At 43.1% G+C, this 12,927-nt stretch overlaps 1 long non-coding RNA gene across 1 annotated transcript in view; it reads right to left on the bottom strand.

Moving 5' to 3' along the window:
* Positions 1–1,657: 1,657 nt before the first annotated feature.
* Positions 1,658–12,927, bottom strand: part of LOC121709549 — a 36,503-nt gene continuing 25,233 nt past the window's right edge. The window contains exon 3 of the long non-coding RNA XR_006031977.1: positions 1,658–1,883. This is a non-coding gene — a long non-coding RNA (uncharacterized LOC121709549). The remainder of the gene's footprint in view (positions 1,884–12,927) is intronic.

Below are 12,927 nucleotides of genomic sequence, written 5' to 3'. Positions count from 1 at the left end.
AACACCGCTGGGGGAACTGTGAAGCCCTGGAGTCCAACATCATAAGAAAGGAAAACTATATGTTTGGGGGGGGGGGGGGGGGGGGGCAGGTATGTAGCGGTGTGTGTGTGTGTGTGTGTAATGCTGTGTATTATGCAATCTCTACCTAGAAGTGTGTGTGAGTGTGCATAGTACTGTAACATAAACACATTCCTCTGTAGTGGTTCTTGTGAATGAATAATTTCTCCAGGGGTTTGTGTGTGTGTGTTTGTCTGTAGTAGTGTGCCATGATTATGTGTGTGAGTGTGTGTGTGTGTGTGTGTGTGTGTTTGACTGTAATACTGTGTAGTAAGTCACCCAAGGGATGTGTGTTAGGTGTGTAGTCAGACACCCCAGCGATGTGTGTGTGTGTGTGGTGTGTGTGTGTGTGGTGTGTATAAGACACCCGAGACAGATGTGTGTGTGTGTGTGTGTGTGTGTGTGGTGTGTGTAGTAAGACACCTCAGGGAGATGTGTTTTTGTGTGTGTGTTTGTGTGTGTGTGTGTTTGTGTGTGTAGTCAGACACCCCAGAGAGATGTGTGTGTGTGTGTGTGTGTGTGGTGTATGTGATGTGTGTGTGTGTAGTCAGACACCCCAGAGATGTGTGTGTGGTGTGTGTGCGTGTAGTCAGACACCCCAGAGATGTGTGTATCCAGCGGAGTGTGTAAAGACTAATGTCATCCTGCTCCCCCTGTTCTGCTCTGTCAGAGGGACACAGATTAGTGCTGCTGGGCTTTGAAGTCAGAGAGGCGATTTGCTGCTTATCAACAAGCCTGCGACTCCTGCCTGCCTCCACACACACCCCCTGCACACCTGGCAGAGCGACGGCAAACCCAACTCCCTGTGTGAGGACTGATAACGCGCGCCCTCGCCACGGCCTTTTCTCTCAACTGTTGTCAATGTAATCCCTCCGGCTCGCTTTTTATTGGCCGCTGATAGCCAATCAGATTAACCTTTGTGGCATCAGATAATAACTGAGGAATCCAGAAGGAGAGAAAGACATACCTGCCCTCTGGGATTGATTAATGTGTGTGTGTGTGTGTATATTTGTGCTTGTGCTTGTGTGTGTAAATGTATGTGTATATGTGTGTGTGTGTGTGTGTGTGTGTATTTGTGCTTGTGAGTGTAAATGTATGTGCATATGTGTGTGTGTGTGTGTGTTAGTGCTTGTGTGTGTATGTGTATGTGTGTGTGTGTGTGCGAGTGTATATGTGTGTGTGTGTGTGTGTGTTTGTGTGTATGTTTGTGTGTGTGTTACTGCCTTGTTTGCTTAGTCTCAGGCTATCTCTGTAAAGCTGTTTGTCATCTTTAGTGAGGTGAGAGGATTTAACAGCATGTTGCCACGGTAATCAGACTGGAGAAATGTCAATACATGGCCTGATCCCTTTTTCTATTTACCCTCACTGGCCAACACACACACACACACACACATACACACACAGACACACATACACACACACACACACATAAAAACAAACACAAACCCACACATAAAATGAGCCAGTAGATATCTGACAGTGTGAACCAATATTTTGGTGGTCACTACTAGAATGTAATTCCTCAAGTAAATTCAGACTCATGCTTTGCCCATGCTTTGATTTTTATTTGCAACTTATCCCCTGTTCAAATAATTTAGCTTGAACCAAAGAGTTATTGAATGAAATGGAACAAATACAATTATTTCTAATTGGCAGACCTCCCTGATTATTTGACCACTCGGATGAATGATTAGGTTGATCTGCTACAGATTGTTTATAGATCTTACCAGTGGAAATGGAAATGGTAAGCGGTTTCCACGGCGCTTCAGATGCATCGCAGCCCGGACAAACAGGAAACCACTCAGGGCCACGGACAGCTTCTTTCCCTGAATGCGCACGACAAAAGCAACAAAACAAAAGTAAAAACAAAAAGAAAAAGGAAAATTGCTATTGCAAAAGAACAAAACTTTTTTTCTTTTCTTTTCTTGCATGTGTGTGTGTGTGTGTGTGTGGCTGGGGGGGGGGTTATGGATCCTGCCTTCTGTTCAGATCTGGCCACAAATACTTGTCAACATCACAGGTGGGCTCTTGGGCTAGGCAACGGGGGAAATATCACCTTGTGTGCCATGTCCACCCTTGAACTGACCCCACCTCAATGTCTCAGCATGCCCGTAGCATTGCTTACAAAAGAGGCGTGCAGGTATGTGGTTGGTGGTCATATACTTTTCACTGGCACACTGAAAATAACTCTTAAAGGTTTAAAGGGGGACTATGCATTTATCCTACCCGTGAATTAGAGAACACACAGAGCACACAGTGAGGTGAAGCACACACTAACCCGGATCAGTGAGCTGCCTTGCTACAGCGGCGCTCGGGGAGCAGTGAGGGGTTAGGTGCCTTGCTCAAGGGCACTTCAGCCGTTCCTACCGGTCGGGGATCCAACCGGCAACCCTCCGGTTACAAGCCCGAAGCCCTAACCAGTAGGCCATGCCTACCCTTATCTCACAAAATTTCAATGGCTGGTTTGTTTAATATGTAAAGATTAATCAGAACTGCAGTCCGGGAATCGCTGTTGTTTGTATTTGTTGTCCGAAGTCCGGGAATCGTTGTTGTTTGTAACTTGTCCTGTGTGCTCCCACAGTACAGTCGGGGGCATCACCGGCAGGGTATTAACCTAAATACAGGAATATGGAGCACTTGAACTCACTAAATACAGGAATATGGAGCACTTGAACTCACTAAATACAGGAATATGGAGCACTTGAACTCACTAAAGCAAAACAAAACATGTTGAAGCAGGTGACCTCTTCTCTCGAGGTAGGAGAGATGATTTGAGGAAATTCAGTCATCATTCAGAACATTTGAACCAAGTCAACTCAAGTCACTTTTATTTATATAGAGCTTTTATATGCACAGAATGCAACCCAAAGTGCTCACACACAATATTATGTATTCAAAGTACTAAATATGTTTAGCTATTAGTAATTATGCAGATCATGAAATAATATAAATTATTAACAAAATATATAAAGTTTATATAATATATATGTATAAATGCCTGAATGTATGTATGAATGTGTATATATATATACATATATATATGAATATATATATCAATCAAAGTCTGGAATCGCCACTGATGTGAATGATCAATCGCAAAAGTATCAACATCGAGATTCTTCACTTGGTATCAATATTGAAACAATAATGTTGGTATCGTGACAGCATGAGTTGGGGATGTGTCCCCACCAAAGCTGAGACCAAACCTACGGCCTTGAATAAAATACTCAACATATTACAACACTTTTGTACTGCACCCCCCCATATGAAATACTCAACATATTAGAACACTTTTGCACTGCACCCCCCCCCCCCCCCCCCCTCATATGAGCGGTGCAATAAAATACTCAACATATTAGAATACTTTTGCACTGCACCCCCCCCCCCCCCCCCCCATATGAGCGGTGGCAGCAGCAGCTGGGGCTGACATCAAAGAATATTTCACACGTTTCAAGTTGAAGGATCAACTGGTGAAGCCTGTCCTCCCTCGTCCTCAAGAGCCCAGAGGAGACGAGCTTCAGAGGCCTTTTGAAGATTGGAAAGGCCAGTCTCATGACTATGGAGTCCGCTTCAGAGGGACACGTAAAGGTGTGGTGCTGAGACGTTAACATAGGGGCTTATTAGGGTCATGCAGCTGAGACGTTAACATAGGGGCCTATTAGAGTCATGCTGCTGAGATGTTAACATAGGGGCCTATTAGAGTCATGCAGCTGAGACGTTAACATAGGGGCCTATCACTTAAAGGAAGAGGAGAAATAGACTTCTCCACATAGTCTGTCTGCCTCTTCACCACCTCCATGTCTTGAACTGTCTGTCCACTAGCCACTTTACCATTGTCTTCTGCCTCACTGTTTGCGTGCTTTATTAGCACATATGCACAACCCCTCCCTCCATGCCACAGCCGAACTGTGACCACACTTATACCTTTCTTAATATAGTTATTTATATATAGATATATAGACTTTATTCTTGCACTGTTTGACTTACCCATTTGCACCATCACCATGACACTCATTCACAAAGAGCACCTTACCTTACCTTATGCACAGAGGACCACAGGCTCAGCCCCTGCTTCAGTCATTGCAAGCGCACCTGATTGATTAATCACCCACTATGTGGATACTGTTTTTTAGAATTGATTTTATATTAAGTTTTATTTAGTATAATTTGTATTTTAGTATATTTAGTATATTCTTTATCTTCTACAGCCCTTATTGCTTAGTTGTGTTTTTTATATGATATACTTTTAATTACTTTTTCTGCTGTTAGTGAATGTGTATGTGTATGTTGTCTGTATCCTACTGTGACCTTGAATTTCCCCTAGGGATCAATAAAGTATCTATCTATTTATCTATCTATTAGGGTCATGCAGCTGAGACGTTAACATAGGGGCCTATTAGAGTCATGCAGCTGAGATGTTAACATAGGGCCCTATTAGGGTCATGCAGCTGAGATGTTAACATAGGGCCCTATTAGGGTCATGCAGCTGAGATGTTAACATAGGGGCCTATTAGAGTCATGCAGCTGAGACGTTAAAGACGTTAACATAGGGGCCTATTAGGGTCATGCAGCTGAGATGTTAACATAGGGGCCTATTAGAGTCAGGCAGCTGAGACGTTAACATAGGGGCCTATTTAGGATCATGCAGGATACACACTCTTAATCTGGTGTGCTTAATCCTTTATTCAGGAAATGGCTTCCTAGCAGGCAGTTTTGGATTGTTTTGGTGTAAATGTGTGTGTGTGAGAGAATCACACTGGCCACTGATGAAGCTTCATGATGCACGGTTAACAGTTTTTTTAGTTCCCTAGCAGTATCCTTAACCAAATTAAACATTAGTCAGTATGTTGCTGCAGTTAGAATTCATGTGTGTGTGTGTGTGAGTATGCATGTCTTTATCAAGTTTCTTCACTAATTTCGGCACAAATTGTCTACATTTGTTACACTGACATTTTCTGCTTCTGAGGCCGAACAGGCCAAACATGCAATCATGAGAGGAAATGAAAACTGAAGAGCTTGCATCTTTTGATAGTAGTTCAAGTCATCACCATCTCCATCATGTTCAACATGGCTGGTGTTATTTTTGTCTCTTCTCGGTGACTGCTGCCTATTTTCACCTCAGCTGGACGTGAGATACTGGGGAGGTGGCAGGACCCGGTGCCTTCACACATGGCTGCTTATTAGGGGCCATGGCGTGCTGTGGGTGAGCTGGTACCCACCTAATTGGCACTGAGAGAGGCCTTGACCTCACACATGGAGGTGGAGTGGCGCTGAGAGCCAGGATCAGAGGGCTCGTTATCTGGGTTGTAATTCAAAGTGTCTGTGTGTGTGTGTGTGTCTGTTGTGTGTGTGTTTATGTTGTGTTGAAGTCATATGTTGATTCATTCATGGTTCATTTTAGTTCTGAATATTCCAAGTTTGTTTGTTGTTTGTTGTAAATATCAATGCAGTAATGGCACAGATATGATATAGCTTTTTGCTGTGTCATCACTGTGTGACCAGTGGACAGAGTTGACTATCAATACATTTCATTGTGTATGAATTTCGATCTGTTCTGTATAGATGCCCAAGCATTGTTCATAACTTGATCTTGATCGATGCACATCCTCAAGGTGGTGGTTATGCAACGGAAGGGGTGTTTGTAGAACCCAAACCCTGGGCAAAATGACTGGGAATACATTGAATTTACCAGTTGTCTTCCAGGTTCCACCACCACCTTGCAGACCTCTTTAATTCTACAGTCTCTGGACAGTGTGTGCCCTTAGTGAGAGAACAGATTCATTCATTAGCGTGAACCTCTCCTGGAGATCTCATTCATTTCCTCCTAATTAACAGCAGATCCATTTTACACTGTTCTTACACCTTTTTAGAGTTCACATTTTCACCCTTAACTGCCTCAGGGGCACCAAGTCAAATCTGCTCCTGCACCCATCACCTGCTCTCTGATGAGGGGCATTGGAAAAAGGGGAGGGGGGGGGGGGGGGGCAAAAGAACACGGTTTCTAGGCAACAGCCCACCAGCATGGTGGTAGGTTGATTGCAATGCTTCTTTCCCCCACATTTTAACCCAGCGCATTCAGCAGAGCAGCATGGTGGTAGGTTGATTGCAATGCTTCTTCCCCCCACATTTTAACCCAGCACATTTTAACCCAGCAAATTCAGCAGGAAGCACAGCTCTCAGCAGACCCTACATAGCAGCTAAAGAGGCCTTCCAGCCTTTCCCCCACATCTATTGTTCTGTTCACACAAAAGCTCCCCGGAGGCCTGAGGCCACGGCACTGTCCACTGGCGCTTCCTCTACGGGGCGAGGGCCGTATGTACCATGTGGGCAGAGTTCTGTTAGCAGCATGGAGCTGGCCTGAGATGGACCCATGGTGGCCGCTCTGAAGGCTGTGAAGGCCACTCAAGGAAAGGAACAGCTGAGATGTTCTCCACTAAGAGCAGATGGCAGAAGGCGGCTGATTGCACGTTTCCAGATGGGGGATCTCGTGACGTGGGATGGGGCTCTCTTGGCATTTCTGATAGGAGCTCTCAAGCAGGCCTTTACGCTGCCCCCCCCCCCCCTTTAAAAAAGTCATGGAGTTTCCAGTGTCTCCTCTCCTCACACAAGTCTTCATTAGGAGCTGAAATGAGAAGCACACAGAACTCTCTGGAGGATTCTGGAAGTTTCCATCCGACTTCTGTCATCTGAATCTCCCCGTGGAACCACTTTCAAACAGATCCTATCTCCCTAATGATGAAAATGATTTCCTGTCTCCCTAAGGATGAAAATGATTTTCTGATTTTTTTTTTTTTTAATTATTATTATTCAAAGTCATGGTGATGGAAACGGAGACCAGTACTCAGCATTACACCTAATTAGCACAGATATGCTAATTATAGGTGTTTTTAATTGCATGGTAGCCTAAATGATTGTCAAAGTGAAACCACCTGGTACTTGGGAATTATTTTGTAATTATAGGGTTTATTCTGTTGAATTTCTCCACCCTGTCTTCCTCTCTCTCTCTCTCTCTGTCTAATATGGCCATCTGTAAACTACAGAAATTACTGTTGTCAGTTCACCTCAACAAACTTTTAATTGATCACTCTAAGCATTCTGAACATGGTGATTGCCTATAATTGGAATTTATTTGGGGAAAACATTGTTTTGATCCCAACCCTTATCATCATTTCCACTTTACTGCATAATCTGTGATTTTGTGTTTGTGTTTGCTGGGGAGATTGCCTCATTTCATATTGGGCCAAAAGAAAGCACAGCCTAAACAAATAGTGGTTTGTGAAAGTATTTCTACACATGGTAATAACACAGAATAATAATGATAATAATAAAAACATTATTATTATTATTATTATTATTATTATTATTATTGACATTCACTAAAGCCAAGTAGACATTTAGTGATTTTTCAGTTGTGTACACCATGTAACTCAGTTGTGTACACCATGTAACTCAGTTGTGTACACCATGTAACTCATTCTAAATGGTTCCAGCCGTCATGATTGCTGTGCTCACACTACAAGCCCACAAAACATCCACTGGGACTGAGACTGGGACGTCCGTAAGTGGACAGAACGTCCAATGGGACGTCCACGTTTCCATGCTCTACTCTAGCGTTGTGATAATGTAAGGTAAGGTAAGGTAACTTTATTTGTACCCAAGGGTAGATTTGGTTGCAGGTCAAAAGAGTGGGTTTCTTACACACACACATAGATGACATTAAACGACATTGACAGAAAACAGTGACATAACAGTGACAACAGTGCTCTAGACCTAGGAATATAAATAGAAAATATACATGAATATTATTAGTATAAAAATTCAGTAGATAAAAATGCAAAATAAAAGTCATCATAGCAGATACAAGAGCTAAACTAGATTAAATAAATACATACATTAAGGTTAAGAGGGCTCGGCAGTCAATAAGTTAGTGTGTAGCCTAATCTACATGTAACAGTAGCCTAAGTGCTATTTAACATTCTAATAGCTGAGGGAACAAAACTGCCTCTGTATCTTTTAGTTTTACAAACAGTCATTTTGTACCTGCGGCCTGATGGGAGAGGCTGAAATTCACTGTATAGTGGGTAAAAGCATTATTATTATTATTATTAATAATATTATTATTATTATTGACGTTGATTGACATTGATGTTTCCATGTTCTACTCTGGCGTTGTGAGCCTGCTCTAACTGGGCAACACATTCAATGGGAATTCGACCTGATTCTGAAGTTACTGAGGTCCGCCTGAATCTGGGCTAAAATCCGACCTCAAGTGCACAGTATCAGCTTGCCTTGGCTTAATGTATTTAGCAATTATATATATAAGTATATATAAAGTATAAGTATAAGTATACTCTTTTGATCCCGTGAGGGAAATTTGGTCTCTGCATTTATCCCAATCTGTGAATTAGTGAAACACACTCAGCACACAGTGAACACACAGTGAGGTGAAGCACACACTAATCCCGGCGCAGTGAGCTGCCTGCAACAACAGCGGCACTCGGGGAGCAGTGAGGGGTTAGGTGCCTTGCTCAAGGGCACTTCAGCCGTGCCACGGCTGCCCCAAAAGTCTATGCCCCAATTTCTGCATCCATTTTTTCCTGTTGGGTATAAAGGCCTGTGGAAATGGTTTGACTGGCATCTCAGTTTCCCACGTGACCAAAGAGACACCCTGTTCCTGACAGATGAGAATGTGTTCATCTCAAACAGTCTTCTCACTCCATCAACTCAGTGATGCCACTAATTAACCACAGAATCATTAGCCAGTTCAAAACTGCCATGTGTATAGAGCTCCCCCCCCCCCCTTCTCTCTCAAAAACGGAGAGTAATTGTGGTGGTGTTGGTGGTATCATCTGACAGTGTCTCAGGGCTCACAACCCCGCCTTCTGATTTCCTGTAAATTAGGCACTACAGAGGATGCCAACATCATTTCAGCCTTTTGTAGGCTTCATCACACATGCAGTCCATCGTAATTAGAGCGACACACACACACATAGACACACACACACACACACACACACATAGACATAGACACACACAAACACACACACACATAGACACACACAAACACACACACACACACACATAGACACACAAACACACACACGCGCTTACAGGGCCATTGGTGTCATAATACTGTCTGTTGCTACATAAAAAGTCCCATCAAACTCCCCCTGACCCTGTTCCTCAGCAACTATCAGACCAGCAGCTGAAGCAGTATATATTTCAGCCTTCCAGGAGCCCTATAAAACACACACACACCCACACCCACACACGCGCACACACTAACACACCATAGTGCACTGTCACAGTATGGTAAGTTTATGGCTTGTAGTTAACATATATGGGCTTTTTGCGGGCAGACAGCTGAAATTGGCCGCGTTAAATTTTGTTGAGAAATGGAAAAAGCAGTAGGCGAAGTAGAGAGGAGGAGGGAGTCAATGAAGAAAAACAGAAAGAAGGGAGTGAGAGAGGAGGGTGATGGAGGGGGAGTGAGAGAGGAGGGTGATGGAGGGGGAGTGAGAGAGGAGGGTGATGGAGAGGGAGTGAGAGAGGAGGGTGATGGAGGGGGAGTGAGAGAGGAGGGTGATGGAGAGGGAGTGAGAGAGGAGGGTGATGGAGGGGGAGTGAGAGAGGAGGGTGATGGAGGGGGAGTGAGAGAGGAGGCTATGCCCCTTATAGTAATGATGACGCTATGCACCTTATAGTAATGATGACGCTATGCACCTTATAGTAATGATGACGCTATGCCCCTTATAGTAATGATGACGCTATGCCCCTTATAGTAATGATGACGCTATGCACCTTATAGTAATGATGACGCTATGCACCTTATAGTAATGATGTGCACGCTATGCACCTTATAGTAATGATGTGCACGCTATGCCCCTTATAGTAATGATGACGCTATGCACCTTATAGTAATGATGACGCTATGCACCTTATAGTAATGATGACGCTATGCCCCTTATAGTAATGATGTGCACGCTATGCCCCTTATAGTAATGATGACGCTATGCCCCTTATAGTAATGATGACGCTATGCCCCTTATAGTAATGATGACGCTATGCACCTTATAGTAATGATGACGCTATGCACCTTATAGTAATGATGTGCACGCTATGCACCTTATAGTAATGATGTGCACGCTATGCCCCTTATAGTAATGATGACGCTATGCCCCTTATAGTAATGATGACGCTATGCACCTTATAGTAATGATGACGCTATGCACCTTATAGTAATGATGTGCACGCTATGCACCTTATAGTAATGATGTGCACGCTATGCCCCTTATAGTAATGATGACGCTATGCACCTTATAGTAATGATGACGCTATGCACCTTATAGTAATGATGTGCACGCTATGCACCTTATAGTAATGATGTGCACGCTATGCCCCTTATAGTAATGATGACGCTATGCCCCTTATAGTAATGATGTGCACGCTATGCCCCTTATAGTAATGATGACGCTATGCCCCTTATAGTAATGATGACGCTATGCCCCTTATAGTAATGATGACGCTATGCACCTTATAGTAATGATGACGCTATGCCCCTTATAGTAATGATGTGCACGCTATGCCCCTTATAGTAATGATGACGCTATGCCCCTTATAGTAATGATGACGCTATGCCCCTTATAGTAATGATGTGCACGCTATGCACCTTATAGTAATGATGACGCTATGCCCCTTATAGTAATGATGTGCACGCTATGCCCCTTATAGTAATGATGACGCTATGCACCTTATAGTAATGATGACGCTATGCACCTTATAGTAATGATGACGCTATGCCCCTTATAGTAATGATGTGCACGCTATGCACCTTATAGTAATGATGACGCTATGCACCTTATAGTAATGATGACGCTATGCACCTTATAGTAATGATGACGCTATGCACCTTATAGTAATGATGACGCTATGCACCTTATAGTAATGATGACGCTATGCCCCTTATAGTAATGATGACGCTATGCACCTTATAGTAATGATGACGCTATGCACCTTATAGTAATGATGACGCTATGCACCTTATAGTAATGATGACGCTATGCACCTTATAGTAATGATGACGCTATGCCCCTTATAGTAATGATGACGCTATGCACCTTATAGTAATGATGACGCTATGCACCTTATAGTAATGATGACGCTATGCACCTTATAGTAATGATGACGCTATGCACCTTATAGTAATGATGTGCACGCTATGCACCTTATAGTAATGATGTGCACGCTATGCCCCTTATAGTAATGATGACGCTATGCCCCTTATAGTAATGATGACGCTATGCCCCTTATAGTAATGATGACGCTATGCACCTTATAGTAATGATGACGCTATGCACCTTATAGTAATGATGTGCACGCTATGCACCTTATAGTAATGATGTGCACGCTATGCCCCTTATAGTAATGATGACGCTATGCACCTTATAGTAATGATGACGCTATGCACCTTATAGTAATGATGACGCTATGCCCCTTATAGTAATGATGACGCTATGCACCTTATAGTAATGATGTGCACGCTATGCCCCTTATAGTAATGATGACGCTATGCCCCTTATAGTAATGATGACGCTATGCCCCTTATAGTAATGATGACGCTATGCACCTTATAGTAATGATGACGCTATGCACCTTATAGTAATGATGTGCACGCTATGCACCTTATAGTAATGATGTGCACGCTATGCCCCTTATAGTAATGATGACGCTATGCCCCTTATAGTAATGATGACGCTATGCACCTTATAGTAATGATGACGCTATGCACCTTATAGTAATGATGTGCACGCTATGCACCTTATAGTAATGATGTGCACGCTATGCCCCTTATAGTAATGATGACGCTATGCACCTTATAGTAATGATGACGCTATGCACCTTATAGTAATGATGTGCACGCTATGCACCTTATAGTAATGATGTGCACGCTATGCACCTTATAGTAATGATGACGCTATGCACCTTATAGTAATGATGTGCACGCTATGCCCCTTATAGTAATGATGACGCTATGCCCCTTATAGTAATGATGACGCTATGCCCCTTATAGTAATGATGACGCTATGCACCTTATAGTAATGATGACGCTATGCCCCTTATAGTAATGATGACGCTATGCCCCTTATAGTAATGATGACGCTATGCCCCTTATAGTAATGATGACGCTATGCCCCTTATAGTAATGATGACGCTATGCACCTTATAGTAATGATGACGCTATGCACCTTATAGTAATGATGACGCTATGCCCCTTATAGTAATGATGACGCTATGCACCTTATAGTAATGATGACGCTATGCCCCTTATAGTAATGATGTGCACGCTATGCACCTTATAGTAATGATGTGCACGCTATGCCCCTTATAGTAATGATGACGCTATGCCCCTTATAGTAATGATGACGCTATGCACCTTATAGTAATGATGACGCTATGCCCCTTATAGTAATGATGACGCTATGCCCCTTATAGTAATGATGACGCTATGCACCTTATAGTAATGATGACGCTATGCACCTTATAGTAATGATGACGCTATGCCCCTTATAGTAATGATGACGCTATGCCCCTTATAGTAATGATGACGCTATGCACCTTATAGTAATGATGACGCTATGCCCCTTATAGTAATGATGACGCTATGCCCCTTATAGTAATGATGTGCACGCTATAATAGGCCCAGTAGAATGGGATCAAATGGTGTCGGCATTACAGGCAATCAAAAGTTGAGGCATCAGGCAATAATACAGTACGTGCTAACCAGATCACAGCCATCAAACACAGAGATAATGCAGGGGGCGGTCTGCTTCCCTACACAAATACTCAAGCCATACAAAAGGAAGTATAATA

This window comes from Alosa sapidissima, chromosome 1 (assembly GCF_018492685.1).
Source record: "Alosa sapidissima isolate fAloSap1 chromosome 1, fAloSap1.pri, whole genome shotgun sequence".
Lineage (NCBI taxonomy): Eukaryota > Metazoa > Chordata > Actinopteri > Clupeiformes > Clupeidae > Alosa > Alosa sapidissima.
The sequence above is the reverse complement of the archived record's forward strand: the minus strand, read 5'-3'. Positions and strand labels throughout refer to the sequence as shown.